Consider the following 23,149-nt stretch of genomic DNA (forward strand, 5'->3'; position numbering starts at 1 on the left):
TAAACTGATGACAGGCTGTACACGTTGAAGCAACGCCCCGGGGGTTAAAAAGAAGGTCCCCTTCTGGCTTTGCATTCAGAGTGGCGCTGGTTTCCACCCTCGATTGTCAGATACAGTTCTAGAGATTATAAATACCCTAGAAAGTGAAAGACAATAATGCCGGCCAGATAGCAGAATTGGTAAGGCATTCTAGATCAAATCGAAAGGCGTGGGTTCGGTCAGCACTTTGGCCGCGTGTTTTTCTTTCTTTCACAGTTAAGCTTTGCAAAGTTAGTTTTACTAACCCTAGAAAAAGAAAAAAAACCGTAACCATAACCCCATTTCTTTTTTTGCATTGTACACTGCCGAACTATCTTCCATATTTTATCAGGGAGCTCCTCATTTTCTAACGCTATTGTTCTGCGAAAGCCTAGCGAGGGTCTCGGATCTGGCAGCCTCGATGGAAGGTAGCATAACATGGTGTCTCGCCAGTTTCCCGCTCATGACATGCTGTTTGACATTGGAGGCACGCCCTGGGGGTTTAAAAGAAGGTTTCCTTCTGCCCGTGTTGTCAGGGTAGCGCTGGCTACGACTCTCAAGCGTCAGATATAGTTCTAGTAATTATAAATACCCTTGAAAGTGAAGAAGAACACAGTCGCCCATAGAGCCGAATTGGTACGGCATTTGAGAAAAACTCAGAAGGCGTGGGTTCATTCCCCACTCTGGGCGCGCGTTTTTGCTTTCTTTAGCAGGTAAATTTAAAATGGTTAACTTTAATAACCCAAGTAGAAAAATCCCGGCATCTCCACGAAGTGAATGATGATGAGAGGGGCGAAGATCAAATGCTTATCTCTAAAATCGTAAACATTCGCCCACACATCATATAAAGGTTCGACACTTCAAGCTTTCCACTGCTCCGTTGACAAGCCCGTCGACGACGTCAATTTTTGTGGTTATGTAGGGGTTGTTTTGGACGATGAGAATCGTCATGGGTTAGTTTTCGAGTTCGGTGTGTGACATTTTAGCCTCCTTCGCCATCCTTCTGCAGAGCGTCTTGTGTCGTGTACTCTCGGTACGTGTCTTGAGCTCGTAGGCGACGAACGACAACCTCTTCTTCTTCCTCTTCTCCTTGTTGGGTAGCAACGAACGCGTTGAATGTTTTGAGCTCTTCGGCAAATCTTTGGGTGGCCAATTCCTTGGGGGATCCTGCCACAACGATAATTATAGTGCCGTGCCGTATACAGCAGCAACGAGTGAAGGGATAGGGCTCGAGCGAGAGGAGCTTCACCCCTAAAAGAAAAAAAGGATCCTAACCATATCCCTACCTATCTAAGGTATATATATATATATATATATATATATATATATATATATATATATATATATATATTTATGACTGTTATGTACATCAAGAAAAGAAGTCGTGGTCCCCTGTTCCTATTATCACAGACCTTCAATGCTTTTATGGTCACAAAACGTCTCCGTAACGCTATGGTAGAGCTTCATATGGGGACGAAAGCTCCCGCGCGGTGGCGCTACGAGTCCGGTGAAGGTGGCCTAGACAGCGGCGGCCTCATTTGCAGTGCGTTGGAGCGCTAGCTTTCCGGTGTTTGTTGTGTGATATAGCTGTCTACACTCATCACGAAGGGCAAACTATGGAACTACCATGCCTCTGACGGGCTGTGCACCTGGTTGCCGCTCTGGCAGTCGGAGTACAACGGAAAAGGCTTCGCTGTTCTGCCACCCAAGCGACCGCGAACCACGCGACTGGTGGAAGCGAGCCATTCCACGACAGGAAACGGACGTTTTCAGCATCGAGTCGAAGGCCATTCGTGTGTGCGAGAAACATTTTGACCCTACGGACATTATTCGAGCTGATTAGTTCAAAATAAGTGGGTAACCTGTGCTTCTGCACCGCAAGAAGCTCAAGCTCCGCGTCGATACCATACCCCAGATATTTGAAAACCTGCCCGCGTATTTTACGAAGCCCAAGCCACGGTCACGCTCACAACGAGAAAATTCGTGTGAAAATGTCGTCGCGTTTAGGCGCTGAAGAACAATGGGACTGCAGCTACTGTGATTTTGATTATCGAATCAGACATTTTGAATGAGGAAAGTGGAGCATGGCTATCTTTGCATGCATATATTTTTTTTTAACTTGACCGCCGCGCTTGCCCAGGGCCTAAGGCGTTGTGCTGATAAGCCCAATGACGCGGGTTCCCAGCCGCTTTTGTGATGGAGGCGAAAATAGAAAACGCTTGTGTGTTCGAGATTTCGGCGCAAGTTTAAGATACCTGAGTGGTTAAAATTATTCCGGAGCGCTACACTACGGCGCGCACCCCATAGCCGGTGTAGCATCGGTGCGTTTAACCCAATAAGCAATCAATCAATGTTTTTTACTTGCCGTTTGGGTGGGAGGGTTGTGACGGCACTGAGCGGGCGAGTTTTTATCTGTTCACACCACATGCCTGTGCGGACACCCGAGAAAGTCGCTCAAGGCTGCAGCATTTGCTCCTACCCTGGCCCCTCCAAGCGCCCATACGCTGCTTCCATTTTGTGAGCGTTTTTTTCCTGCTGTCCACGTTCACTTTCCGAATCGGGATTGCACTATTCGCGCGCTATAGAATAGCGAAAACACAGCGCTAACCCAACGTTCGGTATGTTTGCACACCTATGTGCTCAGCGCACCATGCCGTACAGGGCTGAATACACATTTATGTCTGGCGCTAGCTAACTCAAATCATGCAGGCGGCTGGAAAGGCTAGTCAAAAATTGAAAACGTCAGGTGTCCGCCTTCTCAAAGCGAGAACGTAGCGGTGCCTGCCGCAACGAACTAACACTGCAACATATACGCCTCAGCAACACCCGTGGTCTTGCCTCAGTCTCACAGCTAAGCTACGCGACAACAACTGACTCAAAAACATGCACACTTCGCTCGCGTTTTTAAAGGTGGAAATTTAAAGCAGATGAAAGTAGGCGTGTTGCCGACGGAGAAACAGCCGGCCCGCAAGTGTCGTCGCCCGCCGGTGAAGCCTGCACGTTAACCGGGGCGATCCTAGCGGCGGCGTTTGTGCCTGAATGAAACTTCGGCCGGAGTTTCGTAACCAGAAAAGCATTGAAGCACTCTGCTATTATCTTGGGTTGTTCCTGACAAAGCAGATGGCACTCTCACCTATATAATATATAGGTCGGATTTACAGGCCGAAATAAGGAGCGGCCCCATATTTCCTATTATCTTCTGTTGTTTGTGAAAAAGCAGATGTCAGAACTCAGATATATATATATATATAAATATATATATATATAGAACTTTGAAGATGGTAGAGAACACAAGAAAAGAAAAACTTCGAACAAGGTAAAAGCTTTTACCTTGTTCGAAGTTTTTCTTCTCTTATATATATATATATCTGCAGCTGCACTGGAATAGAATAATTGTTACATTTTATTTTCTTCAGTTGCCTGCACAGTCTGTAGGCCTGCAAAACAATGAAAACGTCTTCTAGAACTTTGGAAATCATAGCGTGTGTTGAACGTGCGAAAATATTGTTTATGGCTTGTTGCCCAAAATAGGGTATAAAACATCCTTGCTCTTGTGTTGCATCTGCAGCAGGCACCTGCCACGAGGAGGACACTGCGACTACGTACTATTTTGTGGTCAAAAGGTGCGTGCATTCATTTTGGTAACACGTGTTTTAATACATTAGGAGAAATTTTCTAACGTGTCTGGGAACTCTGTTTCAAGCAAAAAATCTACCGCAACGCCCTTTGGTACCTCTCTTCAAACTTCTCTTGTTTTTTAGACACAAATATTTGTTTGCCAGGTCTTCTTTGTACCAATATGGACTCGGCTCTTAACTACATTGTTTTGGTAGCATTAGAGTAAGTTACACTTAATAATGTGAAGAATGCTTATGTTACTGCGTCTAGAGAGCCTTAAATATATTTATAGCGTACTCAAGCCTTGAAAAAGTAGCTTCAGTGACATTCTAGGTTCAACAATATGCTGCGCATTGTAGCATTGTCACATTTGTTTATACTTTTATACTGTCGCGAAGCTAGAGATAGTGCCGTTGGCTCCAAAGAAAAACAAGTTTATTGGCGTGAACTCGTGCCCTACAACAACTTAAACAATACAGACGCGGCAAAATTTGAAAACGTCAGTCCACAAAGTGACGCGCGCAGGCGAGTGCCGCAGGGGCGAATACCGCGGCGTGTGATCTGAGGGAATTTATTACCCTTCTCGAGTGTTTCTCGAACCACCGAATTGCATATAGAATTCTGCTGATCGAAGAAGAAAATTTTATGTTGGTGAGGTTATTTTGAAAGAATCTCCCTATAAAAGCAGACAACACAGGCGGCGTAAGGAATGGAGGCCGCGCTTCTCTTGGCCCGCAGATAACATAGATGACACAGCCCGTTGCAGCCAGTTGGCAAAACCGAAATATAAAAACGTTGCAGGTGACATCTACGTACGGGTCTTATGATGTAAGACGCAATAGCGTTGCGTTGACTGCTAGGGAGTGTTTTAGGCCGAAGTTGTTGTATTTACAACCCATGATTCAATAGTACTGAAGGTCACCGAAGAGACAAAGACTCACGGAGGGCTTGCGATCGCCAGGGCCCAAGAGAGACAGGGCCCCCCTCAGCTTCTGTGGCTTAAAATGCGAGCGAGAAGGGTTGGGACTGCTGATTTATTGTTGCAGTTTGAGCGAGGTGTCAGTTTGTGTTCCAAAATGAGTCAGGGTTCTTTGAAGCTAAAGTCGGACTGACCATTTTTGCCTTTTGAGAACAGAGAGAGATAGTGAGAGAGAGAAAAAGAGTGTATGATGATCTTTGTGCGGAAGAAATAGTTGAGGCTAAGAAAAAGGGGGATAAGAGAGGGTAGGTATCAGTAAAGATGGTTGTGGTTCGTTTCCCCGATGTCCGGTGTCGATCAGAAACCCAATTGCCCGGGCTCCGGTGTATTTGGTAGAAGGCTGGCAGGGCGATGCTGTTGAAGTTCTTGGAGATGGTGGTCCAATTGACGAACTCGAGGCGTTAGGGTTGAATAAGTGAAACAAAGAATTTATATACAGCTATTTAGAGTAGGCAAACTGGGTACATTAGTAATAAAAAGAAGAAAAAAGAAAAAATGAAAAAAATTTGAATCTCCCGCCATGAGGCCGCTTCTACGAGTCTCGCGGAGAAGCATGCAGATGGCGCCACGCGGCCGCCTAGAGGCAGAAATGCTTCCAACTCGTTCGCGCCTCTCCAAACACACAGAAACATCCCCCTCGCGAGGGGCACGATCAAATGCAGAGCATTTCCGGGGGCGCACGACGTTAAGTAGTTTGCGTTACGTTAATGTTGTTGCACTTGTGGCAACTGCTGACGAGAGAGAGCTCGTCAGCAATAATGTGAATGAGTCAACGATATAAGGCGCGTCCGTAGAGTCACATTCTGCGTCGGCTTTGTGGCGCAGTCGGTACAGCACCAGGTTCATTGCGTTCCGCCCGCTGGGTCGAGGGATCGAAACCTGGCGCCGGATGGTGTTTTTTTTATATATAGTAGGGACAACGACGGTGCAGACTACGGACGCCAACGCGAGTGACATCGTGAGTTACTGAAATGCTCTGCATTAAAAAAAAAGTTGCCCGGTACATCGCTGTACCCTAAACCTCTGACGCGATCTTAACCTCTAGCATAGGGGGCTCACAAATCCTCACCTAGCTTTAACGGTCGAGACTCCTTGTCCCGTCAGGAACTGCCCAGCTCGGCGTTCAGACAAGAACGATTTCCAACGGCCAAGTTCGGCCTTAAAACACCTCGAGATAACCCTCTCTCGGGAACGCCCCTGTAGCGTTCGTACCCGCGTAAGGGAGTGGCCAATATTTACGTAGACAGCTGTCACTCAGCGCGCTACGGAATATTCAATGAGGCGCCGCTATCTGAGTCAACGGTACGCTCGCGGACGAGCAGGTGCGCGCGACCCCGCGAGGTGAGAGCGAAAGGCGGCGACAGTGCACTGTGCCGCGCGGGGCGCGTTAACAATGGTGTATCGTGCGGCGTGCGCTTCTACGCCGGTAATTCCACCACCTCCGCGCGTCACGTCGACGGTTCTCGGAATCCGGCGGCGCCGTCTGCTTTCTCAATGGGGGATTATCCCCGTGGTATTCGGTGGGCCAGACAATCCGTCACCCGTGTGCGCCGTGACGAATTGACGACGGCTGCAGCGTAGAGTCCAGGGTGCTGAGCCCCCAGACAGAGTGGCGGGTTCTCACGCGCAGCCCGGGCGCCTGGCCGCTGATCTCATAAGGGGACCTTACAATATCCCAAGAGTGTAACAGGACGTTTAGGCCAGCAGATACAGCATCTCCTTCCCTTGCCCTCTAATCAGCTCGCTCTTATCTTGAAGTAACCAGCTGGTGAAAGCTGCCGCCCATATCTTGATAGAAGTGGAATATGTAGTGTTGTGGTTGTTCTCCCATGAGCATACCCTTAGACTATATTTTGCGTTAGTGAATTGACGTTTCTTTGATTTTAACGGAGAAATGGGCCATGTTCCCACCAAACATCCTAGCCCACATCGATTTGTAGATACTTGTGGTCGTTTATCGTCAACAGAGTTTGCGATTGTTCGGCATTGAGACTCGCTTGTAGCAAGGGAAAAATTGTGTTCTTATTTGTAGTTTGAGCAAACATTCTTTTCGTGGAGGGGAGCGTGGTAGTCGTGGTCGCAAGGAGCACAGTATGAGAGTTCCCATTGCTCTTGGTCGGTACTTCTTCCTCATCCAAATCCTTGAGTCTGGGCGTCCAGGGGAGTATTTTTAAGTCGGATTGGCAAGAGGATGTCTCCAACATTTGTTTCTTTGTACTTGTACGTAGAAGGGCCACGCAATCGCAATGATTTCCTAGTAGTTAATTACACGGCAACTGCTGCCTTGTACTTTCGTACGTCATAGTCTCATGAGTTTCAGAAGTTTCGCAAATAAATTTCATTCTCCCATATGCCTGCTCTTTTTCAGGTTTTGGCCCACGTTTTTGGTAGAAAAGAGGAATTCTGCGGAGTCACTGAATTCGTAATCGGTCTATCAAGGCGTGTAGCCGTTTATTTTCAGACGGGTAACCTCTGCTCCATACGATGGCCTGTCCCGATTTTGTTTTCCCAGCCGCACACTTGGTGCTAAGAGAATAGTTATTTTAAGCTGCTCAAGAGCGTTATGAAGACACAATTTAGGGCCTATTCGTCGTCATCATCATCAACATCCTATTTAGGTCGAGTGCAGGACGGATGATTCTCCCATTGACGTTCACTGCACTGGTCCTGCTCTGCCCGAGTCCGCTGCTTGCTTCCGGATGTTACAATTTTTCCATCCATCGAGGTAGTGGCCTTCCTCTTCTTCTAGGCCGCCTATGGCTTTCCATTCTCTTACCCTGGTGAATGACAGGTTTTCAGTTCGTCTCATGGTAAAAATTGCAAGCTTGGGGACTACCCAATATGTGGTGCTGATAATGGTGTTTTTTTTATTTTCTTCCGTAGGAAATATGTGTCAGCTATCTTAAGCTTATTGATTAACTTCGAAAGCTCCGATAGTTGAATTCTGTCAGCAAGGGTGGAGATGGTAATGCTTTACCGTTTCCTAGCTAGATTCTTCGTCTCCTGGGAAAGATTGCCAATATCCCGTCCAAACATCGTGCCCCCACTTCTACTGCAGACTTCATGATAATGCGTGTCAGGCTGAGATCTCACCATACGGTGGTCATTACACCTCACCTTGCGACCATTTCCACATCCTGTACGACGCCAGGTGTACCGCAGAATGTGAGGTCTACGTCATTTTTCTGCTCCTCATTCGGGCTCCTCCACGCCCACTTCAGGCTCTCCCGTTTGCAGAAGAAGGTATTCATGATGCGTAGATTGTTCTGTTCAGCGAATTCCACTAGTATGCCCCCCCCCCCCCCCAGCTATTTCTACACCCGAGACCATAATTCCCAACTCCTTGTCGCCAGCCTGATTCTTGGGTACTTTAGCATTGAGGTCTCTCATAACTACAGTATGCTTGGTTTTTACTTTATCCTTTGCCGATTTCCTATGTTTATAGCAGCACTCATCTCGCTGGTCGTCATGGCTGCATGTGGGCGCGTAGCCCTGTACAACCTTCAGTTTTTAGCTCTTATTAGGCCTATTAACAATCCCGGTTACCCTTTCGTAATACTATAGTATTCGTCTATGCTACCGCTATGCTTTTATGACTACAAGTCTCACTCACAGTTTTCTTCTGTCCACTAGTCACGGTAAGAAAGCACCCGCCCATTTTTCAGCCACGTAAGGGCTTCACCTATCCTCCTGACCTCAGTAAGCCCTATGAAATCCCATTTTATTCTCTCTTATTCCTCGAACAACTCTAGACTCATCTCACTAAAAATCTCGCGTTAAACGTTGCCGGGTTCAGATTCCAATGGCGACCTGTCCGGTTCCAGGGATTCTTAGAACCATCTTCTGCTGAGTATTTGGCATATTCATGGGAGGTTGTGGCCATTACAACACCAGGATGGGCAATGTTTTAACTAGTAACTATTACAATACCTCTGTTAGCAGGGTTCGTGTCAAAATAATTGTTTTATGGTGCGCTGAACAATCACCTACACCTCCCCCTCAAAGAAAATGTGCCTATGCAGTCAGTACAAACGGTATTGTAATCCAGCGAAGCACTTGACGGGTGTAGCATCGGCTAGCCATAAGCGCCCTAGATTCCATTCCTTCTCGCTTCGTCACTAATCTAAGCTGCCTGATTCTCCGGAACTCATTTACACGTGCCCTACACATTTCGGAGTAACGCATGGCTGGTGTTTGTAATGTCCACTTGGATGCTGCTCCATCCGCACCACAACCGCCCCTGCGTGACGTTATCGCTTCAGCTGTGCTTTACGCAATCGCTCGCCGCGAGTTCGCTCTGCGGTTGGAATGACTTTGCGTGCCATCATTTACTTCTAATTCCTTTCCAAGGTGGGCTTCCGTTCGCATGCGCTTAGGGTTAGCCGGCGATGTTTTCTGCGTTCTGGGTACTGCCAGTTTGGCTAGTTAATATAGATTTCCCTTAAAACTCAGCATTAAGCAATCAATAAACACTACTCTGCGGTAAGAGGCTTGTATAGGCGGCACTTTTGACGTAGGACTGAAAAAATCCGCTTCCTTCTCGGCATGTTTTATTATTAGCTTCGGAGTACCGGGCTAATTAAACTATCTTGGCCGACAACATGCACGTTCGTTTCTCCTGAAACACTCATCAGAACATTCAATTTTGTTGAGGAATAAGCGATAAACAGGGTGCAGGAATTGCATTTATTATATCTCTGGTAAGAGCTATCCCGAATATGTTCAACAAATCCGTAATAGAAACACCACACTACCGCTCAATCTTAAATCATGCGTTCCTTTCTTTCGGACCAGATACATACAACAATCTAAGAAATTCGTAATAATCAGCACCAAATGGCACTAATGACCTGTGAGACGACAGTCACCCCTGCAAGAAGGAATGACCACGCAGTGTGTGTTCAGCAGACGTATCAGGAAATAAATTGCCAAAAAGCGAATCGAGCTGTCCAACCACACCGGCATCGAATGGCAAAATATATGAATTCGTCTTACATGCTACTAATTTATAGGCAGAAGGAATATGGGCAAGATTCTGTTGAAAGGTGAAGGACTACCTGAGTACAATCAGCGAGTTGTACTAGAGACAATGTTTAAACCACAAAATGCATTGGAAATTTAACCCATCTAAGCAAATCTAAGAAAATCTAGACCATACAAAAGTCTTCTTTTCTCTTATCCCTACAATGTGACTGCATAGACACATAGCAGACCCTGACGAGAATCGGGTGCTATTACGATACATAGGCGTGGTTACGCCAACATAGCGAATACTTACGGTGTCCCGGATAATACCAGTGCAACATGACGGATCGGAGCTCTCTTCTGCCCTAACAAACAACCTAGTGATTTTAAGACTTTTATGTAAGCCTCAACAGCTAAAATTGCCTGAGTGTTTAATGTAGTGATCTGAATTTACGTTGCCTGCTTTTACGTCGCCTACTTAGCCTGGGCGACCTATTACTTGTGCGTCAGCAACTTGACACTAATATTTTTACGAGTAAAACAATGGATGTCAGGACACCATTCCACACGAATTTAGAGGCTCAAAATCAAATGAGAAGTGCAATGGTGGGAAAGGCCCTTTGCCGCACCAACAAAAGAATACGTGGTACGGCACCGAAAGATTCGTTCGCAACCAGCTGAGGCAGGCTGTTAGCAGAGCACATATGAATTCCGTCAAGTATGATATTCCAAAACTTTTTTATGCAAATTTCTAAATAAAGAAATAGGGACTACTTTTGACAGACGCCGGGCACGGGTCTATATAAAGAACATTGTCTTTCTGAGAGGTTATTATGCAACTAAAGCAGAGAGAAAGGGGCGCGGATATTTGTATCCTGTGAACGAATTCTGCAAGTTTGTTGCATGACTGAAGTTTCGTAAGAAGCACACGTATTAATGGCTTTGTTAGTGATGCCGTTGCATCCATGGGTTGCAGGGGTGGCTCCGCAACCCATGGATGCAACCGCCCTAAGGGCTCTCCAAAACGTGGAGCCAGTAGTTCACGACGAAAAGGGACACAAAAGATTATGTATTGTAGAATTCCACCTAATAATTGTTTCTCTGTTGTTCTTACCTTCTTACCTTCTAATCCACGTGCCAGGTGGCTATACAACACTTTATATGGCGAACGTACGTTTTTTGCTTAAGGAAACGTTTCTGGTAAACGTCCTCAGCATCAGAAGAGGGTAGGCACGTTTGTCTGAGGGGGCTGTTCCAGTGCGGCGGAATTCGCACTAAAAAGTAGGGGGTCTCGCAACTTACTTGCATGCGGCGGCGTTGCAAGGCTGATGACGGAGCTGGTAGCGCTTGACATTTGACGCAATTGCTTACCCTAAGCCGGTGGAGAACCGCATCTCCTCCACGTGCATGGGGCCTTCTATTTACCTGCGCTCTTTGCCACAACAGCCATAGCGCACCCAGGCTTGTACGCTTCGTCGCGGTAATTAACCACCTTTTGAACCCCCGGACCAGCACAAGACAGGTCTGCGGAAAAATGTGCAATTGCTTATGTGCAATATGGCAAACAAACAGCACTATGGCATTGGCTTAGAAACAAAACTCAAAAGAAGCACTTCATAAAAAATTGAGCTTTGATTACTGCCAACAATATTTATACTAGGATTACATAAAATAACTGATGTTGCATTAGTTGGGCATGGCTGGAGAAAACAAGAGCGCTTGGGTCTACCTCCCCACACTGACAGCAGCTCCCATGAGAGAGAGGAAACCACCGTGCCCCAACAGTGCAAAGCCCATTTGGATAGCAATGCAAAGACTATTACAGTATGTACAGTGTTTCATTCTACGGCAATCGTCGTCTCCTTTTCGTTTTGTCCGGCGGAACAGCGAGTGGTTGAAATTGTTACTTTGTGTAGGTCGCCCGGGTGCCTCCTGCCAGGGAATTTTTAAAGACGATAGTCTTTCTTGGCCTACTTAAACCCAGAAATTTTGGTCTGTCTGTATGTCTGTCCGTCTGTCTGTCTGTGACCCGATTCAGCCACCCGGCCAAAGCAAAACAATGCCTGCGCAAGTCTTATATAGTCACAGCTAAATCTACCCGTCTATGTCCGGTGGAATGTTCATACTTGTCAACATTGTTGAAGAAGAACAAGACATTACGCAAATATGAGACAACAAATCAATACAGAAGTGATATTTGTAGTGTTTTTTTATAAAAAAATCAAACATGCTTGAATTTGCGAAATTAAATACTTCATCAACAGCAGAAAAAGAATTCACTCCGCCTTCGCCTGCTGTCGCCCGCGCTGCTATAGCTTCTGGGGCCATTTTAAGAAATCAACTGGCAACAGTTACGCAAGGTTCCACTAGGTAGGTTCCACGTTCTGTTTGCAACGCAGTTGGAGTAGGGAAACGCGATTCTATAAACGCTGAAGTAGGGCGCCTCGATTAACGCGCGTCTTCGCCGAACGGCAGCGTTCGCATCGAGTCACCCGGTTTCGAGCAGTGGAACGCGGGAAATTTAAAATGATTTAAGCAAGCCTTTGGCGTCTTTACCTTGGGAGGAGCCCGACGCAAGAGGAACAACATGAGAGGTGAGCGGGAAAGCGAAGGGAGGCATTTACTTCGCAAAAGCCGATAAAGACTATCGTCTTTTGACGGCATTTGCAACGAAAGGAGCAGATACGCGGCCAATTTTTTTCTTGGTATTTGCTTTGTCAGGGCCAACAGCAAAAACTCAAGCATAAACTCCCTGCTGTCACAAAATATTCGCAATTGTGTTTACTGTACAAATACATCAAATGTTTTTAATTTTAAGCCGACAAGAGAGATAGGCGAGACATATTACATAAAAAAGCTGGGACGTGAGTGGGTCAGTGAAACGTAAATCTGGTGGCAGAACAGTGAGATGAAGTTTATTGATGACTGAACTTACGGTGTTTGTTTTGTTGGTTTTCATTATTGGTATGAAAAGTGTCCTGGTATTGTTTGGCGCATGCGCAGTAGCGGTGGTTCCGGTTGCATTTGTATGTGACCTTGGCGTAATAAATGGTAGTGCCAAGTCTGCGGCTGTCCTTTCTTTCCCTCTTTTTTGTGGCCGTGTCAAATTTCGAAGGGGTTTGCTTTACATTGAAGATGCCCCAACTCGCCCACCAAGAAAGTCTTTAAAGTGCAATAGGTAGTTTAACCTCTACTGCTTCCATTTAACAGTCTACATCACTGCCTTTGGTCGTGAATCACAGAGAAAATGTGGGACAGTTGATAAATATATTTTCCTTGTCATTATTTTTTGTGCGCTTATGTGTAACTCTCTCAGCCAAAGTTTCCTTCATAAGTTCGTATAGATGCCTCTCTGAGGTGCGTTATGTTTCCTACCACGGAAACTAGATAGCTAAGAGAAACATCCTGCGTCTTGCAACCCTGTTTTTAAATCCACATAGATCTTTGACACTCAGTCATTTGTGTGTTATATTTTTGAGGAAGCGCTCCCCGGCTGCAGCAATCCCCAGGACCCCTTGAAACTCTGGGTGTGCCTGTCCACAAGCATAAAAATGCCGATGCCCAGTGCACCCCTATACTGTAACTGAGGCTTCTTACGCTATTCGATTTTTTTTATACACTGTTCCTGTGATGATCTACAAAAAATGCCTCTTGTGTTGCCCTGTTTGAGTATTTTATCCCAATCGTAACTCCGCATACTAAGGCATTTATTGGTTTTGACACTTTGCAGTCAAATACAGAGCAGCTTTGTTCTGGGCAAATTACGAAATACGATAGAAATTATTAACTGCAATAGTGAATGCACCTAATCAACGTAAGCGCGAATCACGTGCCTATGTACGGGCACTAGTTGCTGCGTTATTATATGCCTGTCAACAAACGCACAACTTTCGTAAAACTTAGGGGATAATGTCATAATATATAAATGCAAGCAGTGTCTTTTTTAAATCTGCTGGAAGTATTTCTTGTGTCTTTTGGCGAAAAGCTGTTGTCAAAAAAAGCATATTTAAAAAGAAAAATTCAAAAGGCAGTCAATCCCAACCATAAAAAAAGGCGAAACACTGCTCACGTAGTGGCTGTGTTATTGTAATCAAAGGAGTCCACACCATGATGGCGGTGACCTGCGGTTTAGGCGGCTTGAAAAGGTTGCAACGAGCCTCATAACAACTCCCCTGAGCACAAATGGGGGCACGAACGCGCTACCATTTTCATAAAGGTGGATTCTGAGAGCCGCGTGACGTCAAACAGAGCAATGCGGCTTGTGAGTGCATGTGAGGCAGGCAGATTTCACTGATTTCTGTCCTGACCTCCGCCAGGCCATGCACGTCTGGATATTTTTATTTTCTCCCTCTTCCCACTTCCACTCGTCTACATAGGTTGTTACTCACGAAAACAAAGTCTTGCAATCGGCATGGGTGGTCCGCACATTACTTAAGAGAAAACAAGTGATCACTCACGTCTACTATGGCTATTGGAAAGTTCAATATACGCTGCAGATAAATCAGCAACGCTACCACAAATAACTTATGTTTTTTAGACGAGAGAATTGTAACATTTCTCACAAAAGGTTGCACGCCAGGCCATAATATTTAGCAAATTGTGTTTGTTGACCTGGTGGATTCCAAGACATCTTTGCTGCGGCTACATGAAAAAAATTGTTACGAGGAGGCGCGGGCGACTAATAGTCGGCGTAGGATATATTCGCAGGACTGGCGGCGGTTAACAGGAGAGCGTGGAGAGCAACCATTGATTCCACCCAAAAAGCGCTTCGTTACCTACTTCATCGGCCGGCTGGCTGGCGGGAAGGATTTGCCTATAAAGTGAAGGAGTCCTGACGTGTCATGTAACATTGCGCTCCCCGCAGACGAAACCTCCAACAGAGAGTCACTCAGCAGCGCGCGGGTTGTAAGTTTTTATGCGTACCACATGTCCAAGTTGAGTCTTGTTTGCCCGGCATCCGGTCGCAGTGAGCCGGGAAATAATGTATGTAACATCGCTAACGCGGTACACAACAACTAATTGGCGGTGGAACGGGAGAAAAACTTGGTATACAAACCACGTTTCCCTAAAGGTGTCCATAGCAACACCAGATTCCCTTTATAATACGCAACATTTCGGTGGCGAGCGTCGTATTGGTATTTAGAACGGCTCTGCTAGGACAGTGCACGTAGACGGGCTAATTGGCGGGATTCTTCAGCAACGGAAAGGGCTTTGGTGACACATGCCTCGTTGCGCAAGAATAATGGTAGAACGGTGTCGATAGGCGTCCTAGCTGGGCGTTCATAGACGAGGTAGTAGGGACTGTAGGTGGTGGTTTTGTGCTGAATGGCTTTGGTGATGAATGGTAGTATTTCATCCCAGTTTCTAAGGACGGAGGAGACGTACATCGGGACCATGTTGAGGAATGTTCGATTCGTGTGTTCAACCCGTCCATTTGTCTGTGGATAGTACGGGGTAGTATGCCAGAACTGCGAAGTACAAAGCTCAAGTAACTCCTCCACAACAACCGTTATAAAATGGCGGCCACGATCACTGATAAGCAAACGAGGTGCACCGTGGTGAAGAATAAGGGTATGCAGCAGGAATACGCACACAGAGGTTACTAAATCAGTTGGAACTACCGCCGTTTCCACATAATGCGTTAAATTGTAAACACAGACGGTGATCCAGCGGTTGCGAGCAGGCGTTCGTCAAAGTGGGCCTACCAGGTCAATCCCAACCTGCTCAAAAGGAGCAGTGGGTGGTTGCACAAGATGAAGTAGACCAGCAGGTATGGCAGAAAGACGCTTGGAAAGCTAGCTGTCTGTACAGGTGGCGACGCAGTTTTTAGTCATGCACCGCATGCTGGGAAAGCAAAACGAATCTTGGGCGCGGTGTAATGTCCTAGCGTAACCAAGGTGTCCAGACATCAAGTCATCGTGTATAGCGCGGAGCACGCAAGGGCGCAGACTCTGGTACAACCAGAAGAAACCACGCATCACCTGTCGCGTAGTTTGCCTTGTTAAGCAGGCCCTGCTGAAGAGAAAAGCGATTAGAAGGGGCGGATGCACGACGAGCAGTGATAAAGAATGGGGCCAGCTTCGGATCGTTCTGTTGCTCTGGTGGAAAGGTTTCAACGTTAGGAAATTCCTCTGATACTGGTAGGAGGTAGTCGTTGAAATTGTGGGCGTCGGACGCAGTCGTTGAAAGTGGCCGACGGGAAAGGCAGTCAGCGTCGGTGTGATTGCGCCCGCAGTTGTAGGATACAACGAAGTCGTATTTTTTGAGTCTGAGAGACCAGCGGGAAAGGCGCCCGTCTGGATCACGCAGCCCAACCAGCCAACATAGGGAATGGTTATTCGTGAAAATCCTTAAATGTCGTCCGTAAGTGTAAACGCGAAACTTCTCCACAGCGAACATAACCGCCAAACATTCCTGCTCGGTCACAGTATAGTTTCTTTTTGACTTGCTGAGTGTGCGGGTGGAATAGGGGATGACATCTTGAGCCCCATTATGCCTCGGCATGAGTACTGCTCCGAGGCCGGTGCCACTTTCATCCGTACGGAATTCGGTCGAAGCAGATGGGTCGAAGTGGCGAAGTATTCGTCCTGAAGTGAGCAGAAACTTTTCTTGGGAAAATGAGTGCACGCGCTCTGGCGTCCAGTTAAAAGGCACATTCTTGCGCAAAAGTTTGAAAAAGAGGAGCAGCGAGCTCTACAAATTTAGGCACAAACCGGCGGAAATAGAAGCATAGCCCTAGGAATCTTCTAAGGTCTCGGACAGACTGGGGCGGCTTGAAATGGCTGACGGCTGCGATCTTCTCCGGGTCAGTTCTAACGCCATGTTTGTCAAATAGGTGGCCTAAAACTACTGTCTGGCGTTCGCCGAAGTGCCACTTTTTCGAATTTAACAGCTGACCAGCCTTTCTTAGGCAGTTCAGGAGAGTGTCAAGGCATGTGTTATGCTCTTCAAAAGTACGGCCGAAAATTACCACATCGTCGAGGTAGCACAAGCAGATCTCCCACTTTAAGCCTCGCAAAGTAGTTTCGATGAACCTCTCAAATATAGCTGGAGCATTACAGAGGCTGAACGGCATGACGTTGAACTCGTAGAGTCCATCGGGAGTAATAAAAGCCATTTTCCATTTCTGTGCTTCACCCATCGGTATTTGCCAGTAACCAGATCTTAGGTCCACTGCCGGAAAATAGCAAGCAGAGTGCAGGAAGTCGATGACGTCGTCTATTCGTGGTAGTGGGTAGGCGTCTTTCATTTTGATTGCATTCAGGCGCGTGGAATCAACACACAATCGCCAGGAGCCATCCTTCTTCTTTATAAAAGTCACCGCTGCTGCCCGCGGACTAGCTGATTTCTGCACAACACCATTTTGGAGCATATCGTTGACCTGGCCCGCAATATTCCTTCTCTCGCTCGGAGAAAGCCGGTAAGGTTTCTGCACTCTGGCTGGGAGGTTCCGGTATCGATGGTGTGTCGAAAGTGGCAAGACGGGATGCCGATCTTGGCGTCTCTTTGCTCCGATGCATCTCTGGAGAGGACACGACCTAGTGCCTCCGTCTCGGTAGAAGAAAGACCCTTGCTTATCATTTGCAGGAATGGTCCCTCGAGCGTACCCTAGCTCCCAACAGAATCACAATTTTCTTTGGTCACTGCGGCAAGGGATACTCTCACATATTTTTCAAATGCCGCTAGTTTCATTCCCCATGATAAAACAGTACCAGTCGCTAAACACTTTACGCTGTGCCAGAGTTTACCGCTGTGCAGAAAAAGCTGTGCCAGAGTTTACCGAAATCAAAGAATGCGGTAACAAAATATCTTTCTTGATGCAGTTTGATGCAATGGGCTCAGCTACAGCGCAAATACACGGCTCACAAGCCCCGGAGGCCAACACTAGGACAAGAGATGCACAGCAAGCGGGCAGAAGCATGTTTTCTGATACAACCATAACGTGTTCTTAGGAGCGAGAAGGCTCCTTGGCGAAAACTGAATTGAACATGTTGTTTATGGAGAAGTCGCCCGTCGCACACTCCACCATAGCGCCACATTCACGGAGGAAGTAGATACAGAGAATAACATCATGTGTGCACCACGGAAGCACTGCGAATTCAGCTTTTAAGTGTTTGCCGACTATGAATACGTCCACCGCACAAACACCGATGAGGCATAATGACTCGCCCCCAACACCTCGAAATATGGCACGACTGTCTCAGCTGAACATCACTTTAGGCCCAATACACTCCTTAAATCCTTACTCATAACGAAAGCTATTGCTCCGTTGTCAACTAAGCCATTGTCTGTACCCCATCAATAAACCCTTTGTTCATGACCATAAATTTCGCCAGAGGTATTTTTCGTTGAGACTGTTCAGCGACCTCACCCCCATTGGCAGCACCGGCTAGTCTCCTGGCGGTGGTGATATGGGGCGCCACCAAGGCTACGGAGATTGGCGCTGGCGTAGGGCCGGTGGTATCAAACTCCTGTCGGAGGCGAGAGAGCCATTGCGCGGGGCCCATTAGACTGCTGGTTGTTGCCAGTGGGTGGAAATGGTGGCGACCAACGGTTCCCAGGGATATAATTTCTACCCCTAGGCGAGGTAAACCATGGGCCCGCGATTGACCCCGGGTTGCGATGCCGGCAAAACATGGAGATATTTATTTATTTATTTAATTACTTCAACATACTGCGTACACCATTTGAGATTTTTGCAGGAGGGGCGATACATTGTTTCAAATACACAAAATTCAAACATGGTGTTTTTTATTACAGGACTAAAGAACGGTGTGACCATGCGCGACAGATTTTCTACATGACAGGCGAGGTTACATATTACATATATCTCAAATATCATGTATCAAACGTCCCCAAGTTCATGAAAAAACGAAGCAACAAAACATAATCGAATGTAATGTATGATGAAACACAGACAAATATTGGAGGCAATATTTTACAGCAACGATTGAAGAACCAACTCAACCAAAAATTTTACGAAACAAAGCCAAACATATTACTGAAGAACTACTCGGTAATAGTGAAAATGATAAGTGGCCAAGAGAGGGAAGGAAAACCATGTAGACTCACCATTAAACAATCGCTGTCATTTTTGTTATTTTTTGTTTCGTGGAGATGGTTTTCAACTAGCGTTAGGAATAGTTGTGTAGACACGCTTCCCGTAATCGTTGAGTGCATACCGTTCCTCTCCCTTGCGGCTAGTGAGAAGAAGGGATATTTAAGAAATCAGTGCAATAATTTCATTCTTAAAAGTTAAAGCCTGTTTATGCCGCGTGGGCTTAGCTTCAATGGTATTGAGATATTTGAAGTATCCAGGTTTAGATTTTTATGAAAGAGTTGATAGAAGAATTGTAAACGCGCTAGTTTCGAACGATTCTGTAGGGTAAGCATACCGGCGCTCCTCAGTAGTTCTGTTGGTGAAGTATTTGTGTAGTACCGATTGTACATGTACCTAATTGGTTTTCTTTGTATTCGCTCCAGTTTATTGATGTGTACTTTAGAATACGATATCAGATGGTCGTCTATGGTGGTAATTTCCCTGTAAATTATGCCATCGTCATCCAATAATGAAATGTTAGCTGAAATACTGGAAGGCAAGTCGTTTATATAAATAAGAAATGAGATTGGGACCAGTCCGCGACTTTGGGGAACTCCAGATTTGACATGTGTTAAATCTGAAAATTTGCCATGCTGTTCTACGCATTGGAAACGGTTGATTAAGCAGTATGTTATCCAGCGAATATTAACGTCATCATTGATAACCGACTCTAGTTTTTATTACCTCAATATGTGGTACCCGATGGTATGCCTTTCAAAGGTCCAAGAAGATTACGTCGCCGTGATTTTGATTGTCTATGCTTGCAGATATATCGTGTGTTAGTTCAACAAAAAGTTCAGTTATTGTCGATAGACCCTGACGAAAACCGTGTTGGCAATGTGATAATATATGTTGACGTTCTGGGTGTGTACTTATGCGCTTTAGGATAACGTGCTCAAAAAGCTTGCTTACTGTGCAAGTTAAAAAAAATTTGTCTGAAGTTGACTCGGCATCATAGCTGCCTACTTTGGGTACGGGAACAATTTTGGTCGTTTTCCAGTCTTTCCTGTAGTATAGCTGTTGACAATGATTTTCTAAAGATCAAGAGCAGATATTTTTCTACCAGGTCAGCATATCTTTTTAAGAATGCGTTTGGAATATTGTCGCACGGTTACTAATTTTTGTGTCAACGTTAAGCAAAATTTTAACCCACGTGCTTTGTTATAGATAGTGGATCTAAATGGCGTAGATTTTAAGTATCTGTTTGTGGCATCTTACTGTCGTCGACAGTGAAGACGAACATAAAGTAATCATTCAGCGAGTCAGCAGTGACAGAATCTTTGTCTTGGGTTTTTACCTTTATTCTTGATTTTTGGGCTTACGTAGTTCCAAAACTTTCTAGCAGAGCTTTTTACAAAGCCCGGGAGTACTCGGCTGAAGTATTTGATTTTGACTACCTTTATTTTCGTCTTCATGTCGTGAAGTGCGTCAGAAAGCTTGTTTCACGCAGAATATTCAGACTTTGCTTTCAAAAAATTTCTCAATCGTTTTACTTTACGTTTAGCATGTATTATGTCGCGCATTATTCACGGGTTATGTTTTCGGGCTTTTTTTAACCTAATGGGGAACGTAGTTATGTAAGCAATGAAAAATTATTTCTCTAAAGTCCTGCCATAGCGTTTTGATACCAGTAATGCTGTCCGTTGAAAGTTCTTCGAACCAGGAGACTTCGAAATCCAGGAGGTCTACTATGGCAGTGTCGTCAGCGGAGCTGAAGTCAAGAAAGGTATTTTAGGTTGGGGGTAAACTGGGCTATCCTGAATGGGGAGAGTACATATGGTAAGTTTGTGGCCGGATATGCCATGGACAATTTCAATCTTGGCTTCATCCGAAGGAATGTGCTCGCTGAGGAATATTAGGTCTCATATATTCGAGGAAGACCCCTCAATTCGAGTCGCTTGGGTGACAATTTGAACAAGGTTAAAAGAAAACATAATATCAAGCATAATCTCTTACCACGTGGAAGAAAACTGCATTTTCTGCCAGTTGGCATCTGGTAGAATAAAATATTCCAATAATATCAGCCGCGAACCTAATGCGTGTCATTGCATGTATTCTTGCCGTGAATGCATGACGTCACAGTCACTTGTTGGGCTGCGATATAAGCATCCAAAAGTAAGGGCGCATGACCTAAACATTAGCCTGACATAAATAGCCTTCGCACTGTCAACCACCGGAAGAACTGTGTAACTGATTTCTTTCTTTACCATAACAGCCACTCCCACACCCCGCGTCGGCCGTACCGTTCGTAATAACGCGTAATTTCGGGGTGCTATTTCATCGTTCTATACATCGGTGGTTAACCATGTTTCGGTCATACCAATAAAAGCTGGGTCAGTTTCCAGCAGTGGGTATTCTAGCGATTATAGTTTGTTAAGTATGCTACGAGCTTTCACGTTCACGAAGCTGATTTCTGATGTCCCGACCTGCGATTGCGTGCTGTTAGTGTATCGTCTTAAGAGTCTTTTGTTGCTGGCAGATGACTCCGGTGTTCTTTGATTGGTACTTTGTCATTGTTATCATCGTCCCAGATAAACGTTTATTTGCTTATATACAATTTCTTGTATGACAACGTTACCTTGTCACCCGCATCTTTATTTTCTCTTGCACTATTCCACAGCTTCCTTCTGATCTCTCGTACTCAAGGTAAAGTCTTCACTTACCGTAAAGTCTGTCCCTTTAGGTTGTGTTAAAAAAATTAGACAAAGAAGAGGTAGCTTGGCAGCTGCCTCCTACTATCACCGTCATTGTAATGATCTATCCGCCATTAAAGATTCGCTTACGTGCCGTGGTCCCCGCCTCGGTTCTTTAACAAAATGGTGCCGTGACCAGGATCAAAGGATAATACAGTTGAAAACCTGAGTGCGGACCACCCCACAACGATGACGTGAGTGGCCGCAACGATGGGACTACACTGCTGCTCCTGACCATTGACCGAAAGCGTCCGCGGAGAAAACACAAGGACTTGAGGACGCGCCAGACCTGCAGCGGACCCCACCCTCTCAACGATTTACCGATTCTCCGCGGACGCCTCGCGGACACTGAAAGTAAACGACAACGGCTTCGACCTTCCACAGACTGTGATCCTTCCTGAAGACCACGTAGACATAAACGACGTCGATAATGGACCTGGAAGCCCTTTGCCAAAGACGGAGCCTCGTCCGAAAGAAGGTAACCACACTGATTGACGACATCAAAACTTAGATAAGCGCCGAGTCACCATCAATCTCTAAGCTCATTTTCTTAAAGAAACGCCAACTCGAAACACATGATGTTCTAAAGAAGTTTGACAGCAGTATTGAAGAACATGTTGATTTGGTTCATTTAGGCGAGGAATATCAAATCGCATTAGAATTCGAAGATTCCATCCTGTTAACCAAATTTAGAATGAACAGATTGTTTCCCGAGTTGGAAAACCATTTCAACAATAACAATGCAACAATATCACTGAAAACACAGGATTGTATCTCCAACAACAACGACTCGGCAGTACAGAGCACTGGCTCTCTCAACAGGAAGATTGATTTGTTGACATCATTTAAAAACGTTCATCAGGGGACAGCAGTAACGCAACGGAGTGCTTCATTCAAACAAGGAATTAAGGCATCACCTGACGAGACATCTGCTTCTGATTCTGGTTCAGACAATTTCAGTCCTGAAAACGAACTTTTTCCAATTGGTCACCGGAGCAATGACAACGCAGTGGGTGCACCAGAAAAGGCTTCCGCTTCGTGTAGTCTTCATGAGGCGAAAAGATGCACAATGCGCAACGGACAACCTCATGAAGACCTGCAAGCAGAAAGCGTTTACCGCAAACCACCTATTATGAGCCGACACATCCACGCAGCCCCAGACTCAACCACCAAGCGTTCAAATTTATGTCGACATCGCGATAGCACTAGTACAGAATTGATTCTCTTTTCCGAGGCCAAAGTTGAGGATTCGGTAGCCCCGACCCCAAAACGAAGACGGCGAAAACAGCGAAGCCGGAAGGACCTACGACAAGCATGTACGCGTGTCCTAAATGAAGATCCACCGAAATGCATGATAACCTGCCGATTGATCCGACAGTCAAGAAAAGAAAGGACAAGCCTCACATAGAAAAATCGGTAAACACATCAAAAGACCCAGCCTACACCTGAATTCTTCTAAGACACGACAGGCAACACCACGCTCATGTCACACGAAGTTTGGACGGACACTACAATGTCATTATCCAGGACGGAAGACGGTTCAGACGAGCAACCTTTTCTGGTCGGATTCATCAATGCGCTGGTTCCACAGACGCTCCAAGCATCGTTGGAAGCATAAGTATAGAATAATCTGATGCGGCTAATACGGCCATGACATCGTTCTAGGTCACAATGAACCACTCACATGAACTTGGACTAAAAGGCTTTGCTGTTGTCTATTCCAAAGGCAGAAGCAATGGATGACTGCTGACAAGTGAACTTTAGGCGTTATGTCAA

The 23,149-nt window shown here is 45.8% G+C and overlaps 1 protein-coding gene across 2 annotated transcripts in view; it reads left to right on the forward strand.

The window, feature by feature from the left end:
* The first annotated feature begins 3,524 nt into the window (after positions 1 to 3,524).
* The window catches only part of LOC144178035 (uncharacterized), a 151,575-nt gene continuing 131,950 nt past the window's right edge, over positions 3,525 to 23,149 (forward strand). For both annotated transcript variants that reach the window (XM_077705570.1, XM_077705571.1), the window contains exon 1: positions 3,525 to 3,641. The gene's annotated coding sequence lies outside the window, so the exon portion shown is untranslated. The remainder of the gene's footprint in view (positions 3,642 to 23,149) is intronic.

Source organism: Haemaphysalis longicornis, unplaced genomic scaffold (genome assembly GCF_048455015.1).
Source record: "Haemaphysalis longicornis isolate Haplotype H1 unplaced genomic scaffold, Haemaphysalis longicornis Haplotype H1 scaffold_39, whole genome shotgun sequence".
NCBI classification, from domain to species: domain Eukaryota; kingdom Metazoa; phylum Arthropoda; class Arachnida; order Ixodida; family Ixodidae; genus Haemaphysalis; species Haemaphysalis longicornis.